Genomic DNA, 24,236 nt, shown 5'->3' on the forward strand with positions numbered 1-24,236 from the left:
AATGGTGACTGATTGTATCTTTATGGAACTCATTACTTATACAAAGTCTTGGGAAGAAGATGATAAACAAAATTTGATCAGGAGGTATGGGATGAACATGTACTTTACCAAAAGCATTGTTACAGTGCACAGGAGGTAGTGGGGAGAAAATAGATTGTATAGAAATGCTCAAGAAAATTCCCTTTTCTTTTTTGGCCTGCTCAGAGTATAAAAATACTGGGGTATTGCTTGGTCCCACATTTTAGTATGATCTGTTCAGACTCTGTATTGCAATAATCTGTGTTGCTCTTCTGTTATTTGATTTTAATTTCAAATGTAGGATTAGTTGTCAATGTAGCTATTAATCTGAGTGTGTTAGTATGGATGCATTAGTAGCTCTGGCAGTATACATGGTTACCATTGAATGACCATGAAGTGTTTCTACTGATAAAAAAGTATCTACTGTTTTATAGCAACGTAGACAGATATTGATTCCCAGGTGTTAATGCCTTATCTACAAACTTTATGCTGTAGAAAACAGGGTTTACTTTGATATAGAGATTTCAAAGACAACTGAGCAAGAGCTTCTAACTTGCAGAGCTCTGCAGGGTACTGCCTTCTCTCCTTTTGCAGTTGCTTATTTCTGAACTCAACATAATGGTTTTCAAGCTTACTTAAATATGTTTGAGCTGTCTGTCTGAGCACAGATGAACATGTGCTTTCTCTGACTTGTTCTTCATATATGGAATCATAGAATCGCAAAGTTGGGAAGGATCTACAAGATCATTTAATCCAACCATCCTCCTATCACCATTACTACCCACTAAGCTACTTAACCGTATCTCATTATGCTTCATTCAAATGCCTCCTGAACACTCCACCACCTGACTCTACCTCCCTGGGCAAGCCATTCCAGTACCTGACCACTCTTGAGAGAAAAAGTTTTTCCTTATATCCAATATAAATCTCTTGTGCAACTTGTGGCCATTTCCTTGGGTCGTATTTGTTGTCAGGAGAAGAGGCTGAATACCTCCTCATCATAACCTCCCTTCAGGAAGTTGTAGAGTGTGATGAGGTCTACTGGAGCCTTCTCTTCTCCAGACTAAGCAATCCCAACTCCCTCAGCTGCTCCTCATAAAACTTGTGCTCCAGACCCCTCACCAGTTTCATTGCCCTTCTCTGGACATGTTCCAGGGCCTTGATGTCTTCAGTTGTAGGAGATGCCTACAACTGAACACAGTACTTGAGTTGTGGCCTCATCAGAGCTGAGTACAGGGCGATGATTAGCTCCTGCTAGCTATGCTATTTCTAATGCAGACCAGGATGGCACTGGCCCTCTAAACCACCTGGGCACACTGTCGGCTCATGTTCAGCCAAGCATTGACCAACACCCCCAGGTCCCTTTCCTCTTCATAGTCAGCTAGCTACTCTGCCCCAAGCCTATGGAGCTGCATGGGGTTGCTGTGGCCAAAGTGCAGGAAGGAGTCATATGACACATAATATGCTTCATCACATTTCACAGAATTGCAGAATGGTAAAGGTTGGCAGGGGCCTCTGGGTACATCTGTTCCAAACCATTCTCATGCAAGTGCTGCCCAGAGCTGGTGTACAGGACCATGTCCAGATGGCTTTTGAAGGTTTCTAAGGAGATACTACAACCTCTCTGTGCACCCTGTGCTAGTTCTCCATCACCCACACAGCACAGAAATGTTTCCTGATGTTCAGAGGGAACCTCCTGTACTCCAGCTGGTGCCCATTGCCTCTTGTCCTGGAACTGGGCACTGCTGAAAAGAAAGAGCCTGGTTTCATCCTTTCTACACCCTCCCTTCAAGTTTACATTGTTCAGATCCCTTTGTGCCTTTTTTCCAGACTGAATAGTCCCAGATCTCTCAGCCTTCCCCATAGGATATGTGCTCCAGTCCCTTCATCGGCCCTTCATTGCACTCTCTGCAGCATGTCAGTTCCTCCTGTACTGAGGTGCCCAGAACTAGAAACAGTACTCCAAGTGTAGCCTCATCAGTGCTGACTAGAGGGGAAGGATCACTTTCTCAATCTGCTGGTAATATTTTGCCTAATGCAGTTCAGGATATATTAGCCTTTACTGTGGCAAATGCACATTACTTGCTCAAATTCAATCTGGAATCTGCTAGAATTCCCAGGACATTTCTACCAGGTTGCATTTCGTCTGAGTGGCACCCAGCATGTACTGGTGCTTGGGGTTGTTCACCCCAGGAGCTGAACTCTGCACTTTCCTCGAGCTTTATGAGGCTCCTGTCAGCCCATGTCTCAAAATTGACTAGGTCCTTCTGGATGGCATCGCTTCCTGTAGTATGTCGTCCACTCTTCTATTATTTATTTATTTATTTATTTATATATTTATTTATTTTCAGTTTTCTACCTTTATTCATCCTTTTTCTCTAGTTGGATTGAGCATAAGGAATAATTTCTCATCTGCTCTAGTTCTCTTTTTTTTTTTTTTTTTTCTTTTTTTTCTTTTTTTTCCAAATGATCTCCACTTCAGCTGTAGCATTTTTTGTTTCTTGACTCTTAAGCTTCACCATGAAGCTTGTTACCATGTATGTATACATAGTACTTAGCACAGTGGGTTTCTGGTCTATTTCACTTCTTACTTTTATTCAGCCTTTGAAAGTGCTGTTCATGCTTCAAGCACATGAGGTATTCCACTGACTTCAGTTATGTTTGTTAATTAAAGAGTGGCTTTTATTACCAAGGTGGGAGGGGGCATGGGAAGGGGATACAGGGAAGAATCAGAATAAATGTGATGCATGTAACAGATACATGGATGCAATACCACACTTAACAAAACTAATCCAAAAATAGACTTTCAGTTCACTTGATACAGGGTTATATGCAGATGAAGTTCATGTGCTCTTCTTGATGTAAATAACAATGTGATTAAATAAATGGAATGAATGACAATCTTATACTGTCTCAATTCAGTGGCAATTTGTTTTATTTTATATGAAGTTAGTAATGATGCATGTTAATGACATATTTTCAAAATGCATTTCACATTCAGCTGAAGTGATCCCCCCTCACCTTTTCAGGTTGAAACAGATCTACTACTCTACGTGGACTGTCATGTCCATGGGAGGGCGGGGGGGGGAGGGAGGGAGGGCAGTTGGGATCCACTCAAGGGTGTGGAGGGAGAGGTGATTGACAAGCTGCTTTCCAGCATCTGTCCGTGTTCGTGGTCAATCAGAGGGGTCCCAGAGGTTTGGAGGCTTGCCAATGTGAATTCCTTCTTTTAGACAGGTTGTAAGGAGGATCCAAGGAACTACATGCTTGTCAGCCTCACCTTGGTGCCAGGAAAGATTATCGAGCAGATCATTTTGTTTGAGATTACACAATATGTGCAGGACAACTAGGGGATCAGGCCCAGCCTGCATGGAGTCACAAAAGTCAGGTCCTGCTTGACCAACATGATCTCCTTCTATCACTGAGGGACCTGTCCGGTGGATGAGGGAAAGGCTATTGATGTAGTCTACCTAGACTTTAGCAAAGCCTTTGACAATGTCTTCCACACTATTCTCTTGGAGAAGGTGGCAGCCTATGGCTTGGACAGGTATACTCTTTGCTGGATAAAGAACTGGCTGGAGGGCCAGGCCCAGAGAATGGTGGTGAATGTAGTTAAAGCCAGCTGGTGACTGGCCATAAGTGGTGTTGCCCATGGGGCGACAGTACTGGGGCCTGTCCTGTTTATTGATAGCCTGGATGAGGGAACTGAATGCACCCTCAGTAAGTTTGCAGATGACACCAAGATGGGAAATTTTTTGATCTGCCTGGGATTAGGAAGGATCTTTCAGAGGAATCCAGACAGGCTGCATTGTTAGGTTGAAGTCAGCAGAATTAAGTTCAACAAGACCAAAAGACCAAGTGCTGAGTCCTGCACAAAAACAATCCCAGGCAATGCTACAGGCTTGGGATAGAGTGGCTGGAAGACTGTGTGGAAGAAATGGACCTGGGGGTGTTGGTCAACATTCAGCTAAATATGAGCCAGCAGTGTGTTCCAGTGGCCAACAAGGCCAATGGCGTCCTGGGTTGTATCAACAACAATGTTGCCAGCAGGAGCATGCAAGGGATCATCCCTCTCTACTCAGCTTTACTGAGGCCACACCTTGAGTACTGTGTTCAGTTTTGAGCCCCTCAGTACAGGAAAGATATTGAGACCCTGCAGCATGTCCAGAGAAGGGTTAAGAAGCTGGCAAGGGATCTGGAGCACAAGTCTTATGAGGAGTGGCTAAGGAAACAGATTGTTTCCTCTACTGTTCAGCTTTTTTCTATTTCCATGTAATTGTACACCTTTCCCTGTGAAACTATTTATTATACTATATTATTCATAGCGGTGCTTTTTCAAAGGCATCTACAACTTACTTGTCTTCACATCTAGGTTTTAGACACTCTTGTGGGATACTGGGAAGCCTCCACTGCCAACCCTTAAATGAGGGGTGGATCCTGGCTCCACTCCTTCCAGTCACTCAAGTGCATTGCATGCTCCTGAGCTTCCCTGAGTTGGCTCTGCCTTCCCACCAGATGCTCAATCACTGTTTCAGGCCATGACTTAGCATTTCCATTATAGCAGTTCATTTTGGGATTTACTGAAATTTTTGAAAGTGTTATTTAAGCACGCATACATGTGCTGTTTTTGTTTATAGTAGGAACTCTTTAGGATAGAATATGACAGATGTTGAAGGTTCACTTAAAGTAAATCATCGGTATTTCTTGATTTAGATAGCAATTTGATTTAAGTATGCTTTGTTGCATAAAATATGTGATGTGTTTAATGTTACGAATCCAGAGATTTTCATCTTTAAGTTCTTTAACTAGACATTTTTTATTTTTTTTGGAACAGGGCTTGATATCTTTAGCTAGGAGCATTTTCTAGTTTAAGAAAATAATCTTCTTAGCAAATGTATTATTAGTCTTAAAAAAAAAAAAAGTTAGTTTAGCTATATGGTACAATGACTTCTCCAAAAATAAAGTCTTGTATTCTGTTATATTGGCCCACAATATCAGAGGTGGATGTTGGTGGTATGGCAGCAGAAGTTGAACCTTCTCATTAATATTTCATTTTGTTTTGCTACCATGTGACAGGTGACAGCAGAGAGACAGTCTGGCAAAATGTCATCTTTGTCATCTTCTATTGTTCCATAGAATTTGTATTCCAGTAGAATGCAATGTTATTGCCTCCTTTTGCACCATGCCTATGTAAAAGAAAACAACTTCTTTAGGAAATCATAGAATGGCTTAGATTAGAAGGGACCTTAAAGATTACCTGCTTCCTGACCCCCTGCTCTGGGCACAGTAGATCAGGCTGCCCAGAGTCCCATCCGAACTTTTCTCTAATGACTCTAGGAATGGGGCATCCACAGTTTCTATGTGCAACCTGTTCCAATGCCTCATCGCCTTGTGAGTAAAGAATTTCCACCTAATGTCTAATCTAAATCTCCCTTATTTATGTTTAAAACAATCTCTCGTCCTATCATTATCAGACCACGTAGAAAGTCAGTCTCCTTCAGCCCCCTTCAATTACTGGAAGGCTGCAATGAGGTCTCCTCACAGTCTTCCCTTCTCCAAGCTAAACAAGTCCAGCTCCCTTGATCTTTCTCCATGAGTGAGGTGCTCTAACCCTTTAATCATATTCATAGCTCTCCTCTGGATCTGCTCTCTCTTGTGGAAAGGCAATATAGAGGTGTAACAGCAAAGGGATTAACACAGATGGGGTGGTATTACAAGGTGAAAGGTGCTCACCTGTCTCCAAAGACCTGGGCTTGCAGGAAAGACTCTACAAGCAAGAGATCTTCAACCAGAGATCCTTCCAGAGTGGCTGTCGGCCCTTATAAAGGTCTAGGAGAGATGGAGCCAGGCTCCACCCCTTCCAGTCACACAGGTGAGTTGTCTTCAACTGTGCTCCTAGAGCTGACCCAGTCCTTTCCCTAGGTGCTCAATCATGGCCAGTTCAGGCCATGACTCAACAGTTACCACACAGTATGTATACAAATTATGGGTATTTATACACAGATGTGCATTATGCTAGTGTATGCAAGAAAAGACATATTCATTAAAAGCTTCTATTCAAGTCTACAGATGGAGGAGATAGGTGGACTGTTTCACATTTGTTCTTAGTACAAAAGTGAGTGCTTGCTCTCACCAGTTAAACATCATATGCTGCAAGTAGTTCGATACACTCCACTTAGCCAATTCATAAGCAATTATTTTCAGAAAATCCATATGGGAACACCTTCTACTAATTCATTGTGAAAATCATTGGAATTCCACAATATTGCAATCTGTTACAGGGAGAAAAATGAGTATTGAACTCAGTGTATGCAAATTTTTAGAAGTCTGCAAGTGGTGCTTCAATGCCAGGTTATTTAATGATATCATATAAAGTGAAGAGTAAATGCTGCACTTGCTTGCGTAGGATCCACCAACTAATATTCCCATAGAAACTATTAAAGGCATTAAAAATATCCTGTCACATGTCTTGCTGCGCTGTAAATGGAGAGCTGTTCTTCATATGGGTGACCCCAGGAAGAATTTTCAGCAACTGCTGCATAAAAAGGGTGTTTTTTTTAATTCTACTTATTGTTTTCAGATGCAGAAGGCTGTGGTGCTTCACTAATAGCACGTTTGTGTAATGTGATGCCATGAACCATAAAAAAAAGTCAAGAAATAACTCATTTTGGGAAACCAAAAGCAGCAGGAAGATGTCCTTTTGCACCTCATAAAAAGCATAAATAGTGATCGGTGCCTCTGGGACAAAACCACTGCAGGCTTCTTAGGGAAAGGTTAATCTCAGTCTCTAATTGCAGTCCTTGTAAAATCAATTGTGAGCTTAATAACAGCTTCTCTTTTTTCCACGCATAAAGACTCAATTTTTGGGACACCAATGTTGAAAGGAAAATGCTTCTTCTTCCACTTCATATTTGTTCCTTATTTATTCCTGTTAGTTCAGTTAAAGACAGTCAGGCAAGATGTGTGGGTAGATGGACACAGTAGCTGCTGTGTGTAAGAGGAGATGGAATGTATGGAACTGTCAGTTGGCAATAACATGGTTGAGAGCCTATGGGTAAGGATTAAGGGACAAGGAAATAAAGAGGATGTTGTTGCGGGAGTTTGCTATAGACCACCCAGACAGGACAAGACGACAACACTGATGAATTATTTTGAACTAAAAGAGACATCTAGATCAACTGCCCTTATTCTTATGGGAGACTTCTTGCCAGATGTGAATTGCCAGACACAGCTGATACAAACAGTTCCAGGAGATTCCTAAAACATCCTGATGACAGCTTCCTGGTACAGGTACTAAGGGAGACAATTGGGAAAAATGCCCTCATAGATTCGTTTCTTGTGAATAGAAAACTGTTATGATGATAGGACAAGGGCGGATGGGTTTTAAACTAAGACAGGGGAATTTTAGGTTAGATATTTGGAAGAAGTTTTTCACTGAGAGGGTGGTGATGCACTGGAACAGGTTGCCCAGAGAAGTTGTGGATATCCCATCCCTGAAAGTATTCAAGGCAAGGCTGGATGTGGCTCTGGACAGCCTGGTCTAGTGCTTGGCAACCCTGCTCACAGCACGGGGGTTGAAACTAGATGATCTTTGAGGCCCTTTTCAACACACGCCATTCTATAATTCTACAAACTTACGGATGAAGTGGCTGTCTTGGCTATAGGGTACACAAACTGGTCAAATTTAGAATATTTTGTGGTAGGGGGAAAACTGACACGGAAACCTCAACCCTGGACATGGAGAGAGATTTTAGGCTGCTTGGGAAACTAGTTATTTAGTTCCCCTGGAAAACTCTTTTTGATGGTGTTGGGGTCCATCGGTGTTGGTCATTTTTTAAGTACTACCTCCTGGGAACACAGGAACAGGTAATTCCAAAATGTCGGAAGTCAAATAAGTAGGGCAGAAAGCTGGCTTGGCTGACCAGGGATCTTCTTCTAGAGCTTAGGCAGAAAAAGAAAGTGTGTGGCTGCTACAGTTCAGTGAGAGACAATAAAATGGATTTTTAAAAATATGTTAACAACAGAAGGAGGATCAGAGAGAACATGGGCTCATGACTTAATGAGAATGGCTATCTTACATAGCCAAAGCAGAGATGTTTAATGTCATCTTTGTCTTCAAAGCTAATGATGGGCTCTGGGACCACAGGTGCTCAAGTTGAAGGAGTGTGACTGTGGTAACAATCAACTCACAGAAAACCGTAGACTTGTGCTGCTCCACCTGGATGCATATAAGTCCATGGGACCTGATGGGTTTCATTCTAGCGTACTCGAAAAGTTGGCCACATTATTGCAAGATCTCTCTCAATTATTTTTCAATGCTTTTGGGAATCTGGAGAAGTCCCAGTTAGCTGGAAACTGGCAAATATTGCTCCAATTATCAAGAAGGACAAGAAAGAAGACCCTGGTAATTACACGTCTGTCAGTTGCACTTGAGTTTCCGGTAAAATGATGGAGAAAATTATGCTGGGAGTTACTGAAAAGCACACAAAGAACAATGCAGTCATTGGTCACAGCCATTATGGGTCCTAGTTTCAGTTGTGTTATTTTTCTTCATAGTATCTGGTATGATTATATATTTTGGCTTTAGTAGAAAAACAGTATTGATAACATACCAACATTTCTAGTTGTTGCTGTGCATTGTTATACAGAGCCAAGGATATTTCCATGTTCTCAACTTTTCCTGCTGTCCTGCCAGTAAGGGGACTGGGGAGGCAGAAGGATCTGGAAAAAGATAGAGTCAAGATAAACAATCTAAATTGGCCAAAGAGATATTCCATACTACAAGATCTTGAGAGAAGAAAGCTTGAAGAAGGGAGAGAGTTCACTGGGCAGGCTGCTGTTTCTTGGAGATTAGCTGGGTGTACGGAACTGCTGAATAATGGCCTGAACCTCTGATTGATCACCTGAGGTGAGCAATGAGTCAGCCAGGGGAGCACAGGTGAAGGCAATTCACCTGTGCTGCTGGAAGGGGTGGAGCCTGGCTCCACCTCTCCTAGACCCATTTAAGAGCTGGCTACCAGTAAGGAAGGATCTCTTCTGGAGATCCCCTTCTCTGGAGTTTCATAGCAAGCCTAGGATATGGGTAAGCATTCTATCTATTCTGTTTTGGTATAATAACTGTGTAACCAAACTGGTATATTTCATAACTATAACATCTGTATATTCATTGATTATACATGGGGTATCAATCAATGGGTGGTGAACAATTGCTTGTGCATTGTGTTTTTTATATATATCTGTAAATATTTTAATATATAATTATCATAGCTATCATCCTGTTTTCCCTCTTCCTTTTCACTATCTTAATAAATAGCTTTTATCTCAACCCATCAGTTCTATTTTTTTTGTGTGTGTATTTTTTGTGTGGTGTGTGCGTGTGCATGTGTAATTTTTTTTTTTTCCTAATCCTCTCCTCTATCCCTCTTGAAAGGGAAAGGAGTGTGTGAACAATTGTGTGCTGCTTAGCTACCTGCTGGGTTTAACCACAACAGTCACTTTGGTGTGCCTTGTGTGAGACTTGAAGGGTTGAGATAACAGAAGATCTGACTGGAGAGTGTTAACATATGGCTTCTGTGGTTGTTGGGGGTAGTTTAATAACTGATAGTCACAATGTCATTTTTTTATTGTTTGTGGAGCTCTCTGAATCTTGCAACTATATTGTTCAGCACCTTACTTGCTGTTTACTTTCCCTGTTGTGTTCTTGTCATAATTGGGGATGGGATTAAGGTTTTTATTTTGTTATGCTACGTGACCTTGTTTCATCATAAAACTTCTAGTTAGATCACGAGACTAATCTGGTGTTTGTACTTGCACTGCAGTCATCTCTGGGCCTTGGGAACAATATTGTGGAGGCTGTTAGTAATTATAGTTTTTGCTTTGTTTCTCTAGGCAGCTGGGATACAGAAAAGTCAAGGAGGACATTTTCCACTGTTATCTTAACTTCCCTCTCTCTTTCACTCCTCCTTCTTCCCCTAGACCATTTGCTAGTCACTTTACACTTCACTGATGTAGCTTCATCTTGAGTAGTGTGTGCAGTTTCAGGCACTACAGTACAAAAAGTATATAAAACTACTAGAGAGTGTCCAAAGGAAGGCTATGAGGGAGGTGAAAGGTCTGGAGGCCAAGATGTATGAGGAGCAGATGAGGTCCCTTGGTTTCTTCTTCCTAGAGAAGAGGAGAATAAGGGGAGACCTCATCATGGCCTATGGCTTTCACATGAGGAGGTGTGAAGGAGCAGGTTCTGATCTCCTCTCTCTGGTGGCCAGAGATAGAACTCAAGAGATTGGCATGAAGTTGTATCAGGGGAGGTTTAGGTTGGATATCAGGAGGAGGTTCTTCATCAAGAGAATGCACAGGTGCTGGAACAGGCTCCTTTAAGGAAGGTATCATGGTATGGAGCTTGTCAAAGATCCTGAAGCATCTTAACAATGATTTCAGACACAAGATCTGATTTCTAGGTGGTCTTGCGTGGAGCCAGGGGTTGGACTCAGTAACTCTTATGGATCACTTCCAACTTGATATATTCTGTGATTCTACTAAGTGAGCAAAGTGAGTGGCCAGAGCTGTAATGAGACATCCACCTTGCAGATTACCCCTGACTAGGGCAACCACTTTCACTATTCTGAGCTAAGCAAGAAAAGACTCTCAAATGCTGATTCTCTGTGCTTCTTCCTGATAAGAAAGAAGAAAAGAGTTTGTTAGATCTGGAAACAGAGAGGAGCAGACGGCATAAGCTTTTCAACCTCATGTGTTTGGAAAAACATGGGACTGGATGACCACTGAAAGGGTCAAAGAAAAAGCAGATAATGTTGTGTACAGGATCTACTGTTTGAAATAAAAATCATCATTTCATTTTCAACTGATGGGGGAAAAAAATGTAGCTATTAGACTTTTCCAAAGCTGTTCATGATTTGCTGGTATTTAAAGTACATTATTTTACAAAGGGATATAGTATTCATTACTTGCAACTATTTTTAATGTTGTTAACCAGCTTTTGGGATTTTGAAGTCTTTTACATTTTATTTTCACATATAGAAAAATAAATGAAGATTTGAGTGGATTTTTGCCAAGGCTGTTGCGTATGTTAAAAATAAAAAATAAAAACCTAGTTAGCAATTTACCTAAATATTATTTAGGAAATTGACTTAAGTTACTGATTTAAATTGTCCCAGTAATTGCTCTGCTCCCAGTACTGTTGCTACAAAAATGTAGTCCTGTGGTGACCCATGTATTTTTCCTGGGGAAAAATAATATGAATCATGCATTTATATGCACTATTGATGTAGCATACCTGGAAATACTCAATATGCTATCTTAAGTGGTTTGGTTTGTATAAATGAACACTAAATTCTATGCTTATATATCTGAAAATTATTCAAATTCTTCCAGCTCTAAAAAAAACTGATGTTACAAAACTTATTATAGATAACTTTGCCACTTAATTGCAATAATTATAATCAGGTTGCATGCAAATAGAGAAAGTTAACTATCCTATTATTCTTTCGTATAATTTCTGTTCCCTTTGAGCAAGACTTTTTAGCAGCTGTGCCAATGAAGTCACTAATTCCTGTCACTAGTAAAGTTCTCGGGGGAGGGGAAAACAGGCATGAAAACAGGAGATGACTTCTGTGTCTGTGCTGGATGTTAGTGATAATCTTCAGATGATGATTCTGTATATCCCATCTCTAAATCAGGCCAGTATTTTAAAGAATAACAACTAAAAAAAAAGTGCCTTCTAATGGCCACTAAATACTGTAGGACACTTTTGAAAGGTCAGGCCTTGACACAAATAACTTTAAGTAAGAAGGACTTCCAGTCACCAAAGATGTGCAAAATGCCAAGATCAGATTCAAAAGATCTGGAAAACTGGTGAAAATAATCATCTAATGATGTTAATACTATCCCTTATCTGACCAACATTAGTGTAAGCATTATGTAGCACATAAGCAGCTACAAAGAATATCTGACTTACTAGAAAAATAACACTGTAATATACTGATTATGTGCACACTGTTGGTTCCATTATTCTCAGCATTTTTACATCAAGTGGATAGTGCTTTGAAGTGAAATTACAACAAGATGTTTACAGAACAGTGTCTTTGTCTGCTCCACAAACTAAAAAAAAAAAATCCAGATTATTCTTTATCTCTAGATTGTGATAATGTTTATGCATCCCAGTTTTACTGCTCATAATAGCTGTTCTTTAAAAGTAGTTGTGATGGGATTTGTACAAGAAGGAGTAACTAGCACTGGAAAGAGTCTTTCTATTGATTACGAGCAGGAGTAGAAACCAGCACACACATACAGTTTTTTTTGATAAAACAACCCCTCTCATCCAAAGAATCAGCACAGACTTCTATGTACTATTGAAACTCATGCAAGTCCTTCTTTGAGAACTTAGGTCTCTGACCCTTAGATCAGAGATCCTTAGAGGACCTCTCTAATCTTCACCAGTTGGAGCTGGTGAAGTATGCGTGTCAGAGCTCTTTCCTGTGTTGCATTTACAGGTTTATGTATTAGCAGAAAACATACATTTTTCACCCTGATTTGTTTTCAGATGCAATGACATTGTGAAGGAGACAATTTCTCTGTCTCATTTCAAAGTAAAATGATATATTTGATCATTTAAAGTAGTCTTCCTTCTTATAGACAATTGCTTTTTAGTTTATGTATCTTTATATGGTTAATGTCTGTCTTAGCTGCTTTTACTTTTGTAGTAATTTATGGTAGATTTTGTTTGCTTCAAAAAGCTAAGCAGAAAGTTAATTATCAATTTGGGTTTCACTTTTATGTAGAAAGACTCAAAGTAGTAATGTACACAAAATGGGGAATATACCTGCCTGTTCCAAACAATTCCTTGACAGAAGTATAAATAATACGTTTTTGAAGTGCAGCCACAATGGTTTACCTAGGCTACTCTATGTCCTACTTCATAAGCTGAATATGAATTTGTTGTTTTAAGAGACTTTCTGCCTCCATTTAGGGTAGACTCAAAGTACATCCTTTATTCTTCTCTAGTGGTCTTACTAGGAATAATGAGATTTAACATCCATTTTCCTTAATGCAAACATCCTATGATTTTCATATAGGCTTTGAAGTACTATGAAGATTTCACTGATTTACCATATGGAAATGTCAAATGCATTAATTTTCTGTACCTCTTTGTACCTGACGACAAGAGGTAGCTGGGAACTTGGATGCAGATTTTTATTTTATTTGGTAGGGGGGAAAAAAAAGGAAAAAGAAGAAACCAAGAGAAAACCAATTTTGAACTACTAAGATATGTTGAGGTTTATTTTGCTCCAGGAGTACTTTGAAATACAGACTACACAGAATAAACAGACAGGGCTCTGATTACATCACATAATAATCAAGATGAAGTATTGTTAATAAATGAAGCAAATGGCAGCTAATAAGTATGCATATAATTGAAAACTTTTGTAACAAAGTTCTTAATGTTAAAGGTTCCTCTTTAGGTTATGAACCTGCTTATCTTTTCAACAATGGTATTTTACGCAGTCATCTCGATACCAGGTTAAAAAGCAAAACAAAAAAAGTGCAAGGCTGGATTCCATACTGCATTTGTCTTTAATATAAATTAGACTGCATTCAGAGTTGTTTAGTCTGCTCTGGCTTTTACCTTGATGGTTCTTTGTTAAGTGATAATTTTCATTTTCCCTTTTATCTTGATTCTGAGTAGGAAGAAGTGTTTCTAGCTTAGTCTTCAGAATTGCATGACCAGCTGCTCATCTTTTTCCATCTGGTTTGAACTGGCATGCACTTTATAAAATCAGTTAATATACTCTGCGTTTCATAAAGTTGATTTTTTTCAATTTACAATTTTATAATGATTACTTTAGCGCTAGCCAAAGGAACTTTTGCTCTAACTAGCTGTTTTTTCATTCCTGTGACACTTGATTTTAAGGATTGAATATTTAGCAGTCATCTTGTCAGAATTTTATAGTGGGTCAGTCATGTATTTCATGTAAGACTGATATCTACTTTTAAATGTTTTTGTGAGTCAGCTTTAGAAATGATCTTGGCACAAAATTTGGAGATATTTTAGAAAACTATGCTTTTTAACAACCTGAAACTAGCCATGTGTAAAATGAGTGCATATCTATGCATTTGAGTGCCTGTATGTGTATCTAAATATATAATACACAAAATATATCACTTTTAATATATTAATATCAATTACATATGTCATGAAATTACATAAACAGAGTGTTATTGCAGAAGTCTTCAAGGAAAAGAACAGCAACTACTCTGTCATTGTTCCCCCCCATTCACTATGAATTGAATACCCTTTGCTTTCTCCCCACAAAGCTACTGTTTGACCTTTCCAGAAAATATACTCATTCATTTCAAGTATACCTATCCCCCTTTTGTTCTTTCAAATTACATGCTCAGTTTTTCAGACGTGGGTGAATTTTTTCCCTCTCAATGCTGAGATGAAAACAGATAAGCTATTCTATATAACAATAATTATCGTTGGGTTTCACTTTGATCTTCTGTATTTCCATTTCCAGTAAGTTAATCCAGATTTATAACCCAAAAAGAGAAAATATCAGACAGTGATGTTATTTCAACTCTAAATCTTATCTAGCTGTCCTGGGAATCCACTTGGAATTAAATCTGTGAGGTTAAGGACAACAAGAAAGGCTTATTTAAATGTGCTGATTGTAAAAGGAAGAAAAAGTGAGCCTGCTGCTGAATGAGCTGAGTGGCTCAGTAATGGAGGACACTGAGAACATGGAGTTGCTAAATGCCTTTTTTTCTTCAGTCTTTACTGTTAAGGCTACCTCTCAAGAATCCCAGACCCTGGAGGTAAGGAGGAGTCTGGTGAAAGGAAGACTTTCCCTTGGTTGAGGGGGGTATGGTCAGAGACTGTGAAGGTGAACTTGATGCACACAAATCCTTTGGCGCCGATGTGCTCACAAGTGCTGAGGGAGCAAGCAAAAGTGATTGCTGAACTGCTCTCTATCATGGAGGTCATGGAGAATGGGAGAGGTGTCTGAAAACTGGAGGAAAGCCAATGTCGCTGCAGTCTTTGTCACCAACTTATCTGAGTCTGTGACAAGGAGGGGCCACAGGCCGGGGGAGGGGGAGAAGGAGAGACAAAAGGGTGAAGTTAAAAATAAAAAATAAAAAAAAAAAGAAGAAAGAAGGGGTGCTAGCAATTTGCTGTGCACTCCTGCTGGCTCCGGTCTCACAGCAGGGTGTGCTGCAAACTGTGCGCTCCAGGAGGAGGGGGAAGGGCAGAGAATTAGTAGAATGGTTTAACAAAAGGAACAAACTGGCAGTGATCTGAGGAGGAACAGGAATTTACTAAACTTAACCAAATCAAACAAAATGAGAGACAATAGTACCCAAAGTGCAAGGAAAGTGCCTTTCTCCACAGCGATCTGAGCCAGCCCCGAGGGAGAGAGAGACATCCTGGGTCCTGTCCAGAGCTCCACCTCGATTCCTCTTTGCACCAAATCCTCCGGGCATGCTGCCCTTCCCCTCCCATCAGAATACTCAAAATGCCCGTAAAAGGCAGTAAACGGAACCCAAACATTAACTCTTTAACACTGGTTCACATGATGTGGAATGCTGACAAAAAAAAATTATCAAACCACAACAGTCTTCAAAGAGGTTGAAAAAGATGAGTTGGGAAATACTCTGCCCTTAGGAGGGTGATGGAGTAATATGTTCTGGATATAATCTCCAAGAAATTGAAAGAAAATAAGGCTATTGCCAGCAGTCAATATGGATTCAGCAAAGGAAAATCATGCTTTACCAACCTGGTAGTCATCTTTGATGTCATCGCTGGCTGGGCAGATAAGGGAATTGTAGTGGGTGTTGTCTATCTCAACTTCAGCAAGGCTTTTGACACAGTCTCCCATAACATCCTTGTAGTTAAGCTTAGGGAGAGATAGATGAGACACTGAGGTGGACTGAGAATTGGTTGACTGACAGAGCTCAAAGGGTTATGATCAGTGGAAAAGAGTCTAGTAGGAGACCTGTATCTGGAACAGCTCCCCAGGGATCAGTACTAGTTCAGTCTTCTTTTATGTCTTCATCAATAACCTAGAAGAATGGGTAGCATGCACTCATTGCAGGTTTGGTGATGATATAAAATTGGGAGGAGTGACTGACACAGCAGAAGGGTGTGCTGCCACTCTATGAGATCTGGACAGGCTGGAGAGATATGCAGAGGGGATCCTTATGAGCTTCAAAAAGGGAAAGTGTAGTGTATTATACCTGGTGAGGAAATACTGCATGTGTTAGTACAGGCTGGGATCTGATTTGCTGGAAAGGACGTCTGCAGGGAAGGACCTAGGTGTCTTGGTGGACAGCAGGTTGGCCATAAGCCAGAAGTGTGCCCCTGTGGTCAAGAAGGCCAATAGTATCTTGAAATGCGTTGAAAAGAGCATTGCAAGATAGTTGAGAGAAGTTCTCTTCCCCTTCTACTCTGCCCTGGTGAGGCCACACTGGGAATACTGTTTCCAGTTCTGAGCTCTTCAGTTCAAGATAGGCAGGGAACAACTAGATAATGTCCAACAGAGAGTGATAAAGATGATTAAAGGCCTGGAGCATCTCCTGTATGAGGAAAGGCTGTGAGAACTGGGACTTAACCAGCCTGGAGAAGAAAAGGTGCTTATAAATAAATAAAGACAGGCGTCAAGAGGATGGAGTCAGGATTTTTTTGGCTGCGTCCAGTAACAGGACAAGGGGCAACAGACACAAACTGAAATACAAGTAATTCCATACAAATATGAGGAAAAACTTACTTGGTTTGAGAGTAACAAAGCTCTGGAAACAGCTTCCTGGGGTGGTAATGAAATTTCCTTCTCTGGAAATCTTCAAAACCTGCCTGGATACTTTCCTGTGTAACCTACCCTAGGGAATCCGCTTTGACACTGGGGTTGGACTTAGCTAATCTCCAACCTTCCTTCCAACCCCTATGATACTGTGGCATGATTTTAGCATGATGCTTAGGGTTCTTCTAGACTGACACATTAGAACACAGGAGATTTAGTCCATTTGACATCACACAGTAAATACTTTGCTAAGTTGGAATACAGGGAAAAGAAAAAGTATGTGATTTAGGGATTTGTATAGAACAATACTGAAGAAAAAAACAGTATTATGAAATGTTAATTGATTTCGTTTTATCAACCACTTTCATATTAAAGGACTGAACACCTGAATGAGTCAAAGTTGTTTTGAAAAGCTATTTTGCAGATTTTTGAATAGGATTTTTTTTTTTTTGTAAAGGACATAGCTCCTTCCTTCATGCTTTTGCAAATTAGGACTTGCTGCACACAGTAGGCAGAAAAAGGCAAAGAGGAGGTATCTGAGCCTTTCTCTTTTGTCTAGCCAACATTGTCAGTGATCATTTCAGTGTGTTGCTTGCAGATACAGGACATGATGTGTACAGTGTCTGTGCATGCATATTGCCTAGGCCTAGGATATGCACACCTTGTATGCACTTGTAAGTCTGAGGGCACCCAGAGAATGAACAGGTTTCCTTCTTGATAGTCTGAAATAAAAGCTAGACTAGAGATGTTAGTATTACTGATACATTCTCTAGGAAAGCATATGCTTCCTTATTCACCCAGCAATCTTTTGCCATAGTGAAACACGAGGGTGAGGATGCTAATATTGAACTGTGGGTCAGCAGAGCAGTCACCACACACTAGATCTCCTAGTGGTTGCAGGTACGTGCTTTTTCTTCCAAAGTGGATGCCACATCCTTGAGAAAAGTAGCGTTTTTCTAATAAATGCTAATAGTAATTTCTAATAAATGGGACAGAATATTATATCACCCTGCAGTGTACAACAGGAAGTACACAGGGTGGGGGAAGAGCCAGATATGGGGCTTCCTTTATTTCTGTTTTCAAAAGATAAAAGCATGCTGATCATCACAGGCTGGGGGCTCATGAACTAATACTCTTTCCTGAAGTCAAATGCTTAAATCATCCCTCATGGAAATACCTTCATACCCCTACATTTTCTTCTAAAGAATTATTGGGGTGTAGCATTATGTAAATGGAAGCGAGCAAGGGATGTCGTATATCACTTGATTAGTGGGGAGCCTTGATTATCCTGCTAGGTCAGATATTTACTGGATAGAAGCCTTACCTATTATAGCCAGTTTAAAAGGAGTACTGGGACAGCCTCTGACTTACGTCTGTTTGGTAATTCATAATAACACTTAATCCAAACTGCACTTAGCAAAGTACTTTCATGTCAGTCCAGGGGAATCATAACTCTGAAAGCCTGTTGTCATGCTAATCCCTTTCAATATTAAACTCCCCACTCCTGTTCTCCTTGGAAGGCCTATGGTTCTTGCTCAGGCAATGTTTAAGCAAGCCCTCAGGAAGCAATGTGATTTCAGGTTTTAGGCCATCTGGTGCTCTTCGTAGAGAATGTAAATGTATGAAACCACCAGAGTGTGTTCAGGCAATGAGATAGAACCCTAAGCAAATCCAAAAATGTTTCTACTCTTGTTGAAGGCAGATAGTGTCAACGATTTATGGGCTGGTTTGGCCTGGTTCCATGACTAATGGGCGGGAGGGGGATACATGGACCCACATCCTGTTGAGAGGAAAAAGGGGAAAGGTAGGGAGATAGGCCTAAAAAGAAGACATTGGCAACAAGCTACGGGAGAAAACTGATTTACTAAATATGATATTGGAATGCAAGGTAATGCAATATAATACAATATAATATAATATAATTGGAATTGAAGATAATAAAACAAATAAAATGAGAGAGAGAATGTCCAAAACCGAAGGCCTTACTCTAATGCTGAATGTGAGATGGCTAGGGAGCACACACTGCAGTGATGAGCAGTAAAAGAAGAGGGACGGTCTTGTGACTTGCAAGCAGTTTTATCTCTCTCTCTAAATGGAAAATGGAAATACAACAGAGAATATTGTCTGGGAGATGTAGTTGTCCTTCTTTTCCGAGAACCAGGTACCCAGAACAATCGACAATCCACAGAACTGGAGCATTAACTCTTTAACTCCCAGTGCTCTACATGATGTTATGATGTGGAATATTGATAACAAAAAAAAATTATAAAAAAACAACAGATGGAAATATACAGTCAAGAAAGGATCAGAGCAGACTATGACTGATAGCCTTCCAAATGAGGCCTGAGCAAAGGTGTAGTGGCTACAGAGAGTAGAATCTGCCCTCCCACACATTGCAGATTAAGATAATGAATGCACTCACTGGTAGGGAATTTATGGTTAGATTGAGCAATGACTAGCATTTGAACTGCACAGTGGAGCAGCCCATCTGCTTTGGTAGATAGGAAGATGTTTGCACAACAATGCTTGCTCCCCCAGTGCCCCTCTAACCCCATCTCCTCCTACTCCACTTCCCCCCAACTCCTTCCAAAAAAAAGAAAAAAAAAAAGTAGTGCTATTTCAGTGCTTCTAGGAGATGAAGTTGTGTACAGATGACACTGTGAAACTGCTGTGAAGGGCAAGAGGGGTACTGGGGGCATTTTCAAGTTAAATGTAGAAATTCTCTGCTTTGATTATCATGGTATGAATAAAGAACACAGCCCCTTGTAATGAGTGCTTTCTAGAGAACCAATTAGAATGTCTCTAGGAGGCTTAAACTGTTGTTCTCATTGATAAATCAAGTTTTTGAAAAACAAAACCTTCTCCTTCAGTAAAGCATAAATTCAGACAAGACAGAACTGCTAAATCTCAAACTGGAGAAAAGTTAAGAGATCTAAGCAAGTCCCTGCTAAAGCTCCACTCAGGAATGTCAAACTCCTGACAAAACATCTTAACCACTTGATGGATAAGAACTTGGTTAAAAGGCCTCAGACAGAGGGTGGTTATCAATGGCTCTATGTCCAGGAGGAAGCAGAGTCCCCCAGGGGTCTGTCTTGGGACTAGTGCTCTTTAACATCTTTATCAATGACATTGATGACAGAATCGAATGCATCTTCAGCAAGTTTGCTGATGACACCAAGCTGAGTGGTGCGGTTTACACAGTGGAAGAAAGGAAGGGATGCCATTCAGAGGGACCTCAACAGGCTTGAAAGGTGGGCCCAGGTGAACCTAATAAGGTTCAACACAGCAAAGTGTAAGGTTTTGCACTTGGGCCGGAGGAATCCCAGGGATCTATACAGATTGGAAGGAGCGGTCCTTAAGAGCAGCTCTGCGAAGAAAGACCTGGGGATCTTGATGGATGAAAAACTTAACATGAGCCAGCAGTGTGCTCTTGCAGCTCTGAAAGCAAATGGTATCCTGGGCTCCATCAAAAGAGGGGTGGCCAGTAGGGACAGGGAGGTGATTGTCTCCCTCTACTCTGCTCTTGTGAGACCCCATCTGGAGTACTGTGTCCAGGTCTGGAGCCTCCAATACAAGAAAGACAGAGAACTGTTGGAGAGGGTCCTGAGGAGGGCCACAAAGATGATCAAAGGGCTGGAGCACCTCCCCTATAAAGACTGGCTGAGGGAGCTGGCCTTGTTCAGCCTGGAGAAAAAAAGGCTGCGGGGTGATTGCAGATTTTCAGTATCTAAAGGGAGCCAACAAACAGGAGGAGAATCAACTCTTTGAAAGGGCAGATAACAGCAAGACAAGGAGAAATGGTTTTAAGTTGAAGGAGGGAAGGTTTAGGTTGGATGTCAGGGGGAAGTTCTTTACTATGAGAGTGGTGAGGTGCTGGAACAGGATGCCCAGAGAGGTTGTGGATGCCCCATCCATCCCTGAAAGTGTTCAAGGTGTTCACCCAGATTGGATTGGCAGCCTGGTGTAATATTAAATGCAGAGGTTGGTGGCCCTGCATGTGGCAGGGGGGTTGGAGATTCATGATCCTTGAGGTCCTTTCCAACCCCAGCCATTCTGTGATTTTGTGATTCTGAAATTCAAGTTCAGTTTCTACCTTCAGGAACACTAATTGTGTCTACACAATTAGCTCTACTGTATGCGAAGCCCATCCATCAGATAAATTTCTAGCTCTCATAGCAAATTTGTGTTCATCTGGCATGTGTAGCCAATGAATCAAAGTTGTTTCTATCAATAAGCAGGATAAAGCACTCTGGGACTCTTGTCAGATTTCTGAAGTACTTCAATCTGTAAATTCTGAAGACTTCTGACAAACCTAAGAATATTCTTTCTTTATGATATGATTGATTATTCTGATGCCGATTCCCGGCATATATGAGACTACCTACCTATTGAAGGCCATGTTATTAAATGTTTTTTTTTAGTAAAAAACTCCTCACTAAGATCTCTGCCAGGATAGTAACAATGAACCATGACCTTTTTGTTGTCAGAAACTTTACAGATGTCATGGTTTTATGATTTTTGTTATTGTATTCTACATCATACCATCATGTAAGGCACTGGGTGTTAAAGAGTTAATGCCCTACTTCCTTGGACTAATTTTCTGGGTACCTGGTTCTCAGAAAAGAATACTACATACTGCAGAGGACTTTTTCTGATACCTCTCCTATGATTTCAGTGAAGCCATTGTTTTGTGTAGGTGTAAATGAATAGAGGATCAGGCAGGAGGATTGAGATACCCGCAGGTTTTTTCCCCAATATCAAAATTATATGATTTTTATTATAGATAAATCTTGACATCAGTTTCAGGCTTAAAAATAGCACCTATATTAATTGAAGGCATTACGTGAGTGTAATTTAACCCTAGAATATACAGGTATAAATATATTGCATGTGTAATAAAAGAGGGGAGTTATGAGTCAAGAACTAAACAAAACAATTTTTTAATTTCAAGATAATTAGATTTAACTTTTCCCTATGGAGGGAAAGCAGAATAAAATTCTCACTCCATATGATATAGTGATTAAGAAGATAAATATGTCTTTTGAGCTGTGTCGGTACCAGTACTTTATAATGACTGTGTTTATCTTGATTTGCAGCTAATAGAGACCTTTACTGGAAAGCATAGAATGGAAATATATTCTAGACTTGTGAGAGTTTGTCAGAGGTTTGAACGTCAAATCTGTAAAGGAAAACAATAGAGAATGCAAGCACATACTTTATTAAATATAGAAGTTTGACATTTTGAAGTTCCTAACTCACACATTTGCCTTTGGTAAATATGTAGACTCTTCAGGAAAGATCCATGGTGCCACTGGTCAAATTTTTGAAGATGTTAAGGCTTTATTGTCTTATGCATAAAGATAATCTTCTCCATCTGAACTGAAGTGCTACAATTCTGTATCTTCCCCTTATGTGTTCCTACCCAGAGAAGCTGTGGATGTCACATCCCTGGAAGTGTTCAAGGCCAAGCTGAATGGTGCTCTGGGCAACACGGTCTAGTAAGTGGTAACCTTGCTCATGGCAGAGGGATTGGAACTAGATGACCCTTAACTTCCCTTCCAACATCAGCCATTCTATGATCACTATCTCCTTCTATCACATTGCCTACATCCAGGTGATTTCTAAAATAGTGACTGATTTGTATTCAGAACACATAAGTGGTTTTTGATGCAGGGTTCAGGACTGTGAATTTTCTCAGTACCAATAGGAATGTATGGATTAATAAACAGGAGAGCTAGCTGCACATATGCCAGAATTGGGTAGGTGTCTGAAGTGAGAGAGACTATAAAAGAGTAAAGAGACAGGTATGATAAAGAAAAGACTAGAGACAAATAATGAACTTCAGTATAGCCAGAAAGTTAAAAAAGATCTAAAGACCTTAAGTGGTGTAACAAGATGGGTTACAAGAGGGACTAAGCTAACATCATACACCTTTGCCAGAACTGGAAGGGAATCCAGGAGCCATGCAAGCATACATCTCTACAGCTTATTGGCAAAAGGTATCCACTACAGAAATATTAAACTATTATAGCTATCTTCTACTCCATGAGCATCATGAACTGAGATTAGACATAGCTGACACATGAGTGTCAGTAAAATGCTGTACGATTAAGTTTTCTTTTTATTCACTTGACAATTTTAGGGCAGATGTAATATGTTATATGTGGAAGTGTATACATATAGACTTTGCTTCCCTTTGCCAATCATTAGACTAAGGCTGCTGTCAAAGAAATGGGGGCTGAGATGCTGTACAACGGCAGAATTCTTCAGGGCACAGCCTGTATCACTCCCAGCACTGGGCTACACAGGATGGCTTCACATCCTGAATTTGTATTTGTAGGAGCTCTGAGTGCTCATGCCTACATTTGGAATCTCAGAAAAGGATAATAGACACAGAACATGCTAATCTGGCTAAGAACTCTGAGTAATTGGGGCTTCCCATTGGGCAGTATTTTTGTTTTAATATCTGAGTTTCTTGTCCCTACCAATAAAGGAAGTTTTTGGGAGTAACTGAAGCATTCAGGAGTAACAGGAGCTGTCAAGCAAATAAGAAGTACAAAACATAGATGAATGTACACCCTTAAGTTTTGCTCACCTCCCCTCACTGTGTAACTAGAGAACTCGGATAATTTTCAGTTACTACTTCAAAGGAAATTTTATGGGGAAACTAAGCCTTCTGTTTTCATGGCAAACTTTAAGTAAGTGTGTCCTGAGGCCATGTAAGTGAGGAAAATGTTTGTGAATAAGCACAGACCTGCCAAAGCACTTAGTGTGAAAGCTCTTCAAAAGAAAATGTAAAAATAACAGGATCCTAAGATCACTCAGATCCCAAATTTATCACTTTTCATACACACAAAGATGAATTACAGCTCTTCAGGCACTACTTCTTCTCTGACATTTTCTGTCTCTCACTTACAATCTTAATAGTGCTCTTCTAAGACATTCCTAAGGGAGGGATTTTGTGTATGTGTCTATCCATAAACTAGTTGTGTGTACTATACTGACTAAACATAAAAAAAGTACATATTTCCATTCAAAAACGCTGCTGATAGATATATATTTCCATTTAACTCTCTCTATGTATTTCCAACACTGCTCAATTTCTTCAATCTAGTATGCCTCGATCAAGAAATGGTATTATTATTATTTATTTTGGTCTGAACTTTATAAAAACTCTGGTTTAATTTAGTTAACTCAGATTGCAGTCCATGTATATAACTAATCTGCACATAGATTTATTCCAGCGTCTTGCAAAAATTGCCCCCGTATTTTGCTTCTGGCTAGAAACTAAATTGTGTTTGGCCCACACGTGCCAGGAGATCTATAACATGCTGGTATGTATATAAAGGGATTTGCAAATACGTGATGCATTCAAGCTAGAGCACTTCATTGCTCTGCATACACCATATG

The sequence above is a fragment of the Meleagris gallopavo genome, chromosome 1 (assembly GCF_000146605.3).
Source record: "Meleagris gallopavo isolate NT-WF06-2002-E0010 breed Aviagen turkey brand Nicholas breeding stock chromosome 1, Turkey_5.1, whole genome shotgun sequence".
Classification (NCBI taxonomy): domain Eukaryota; kingdom Metazoa; phylum Chordata; class Aves; order Galliformes; family Phasianidae; genus Meleagris; species Meleagris gallopavo.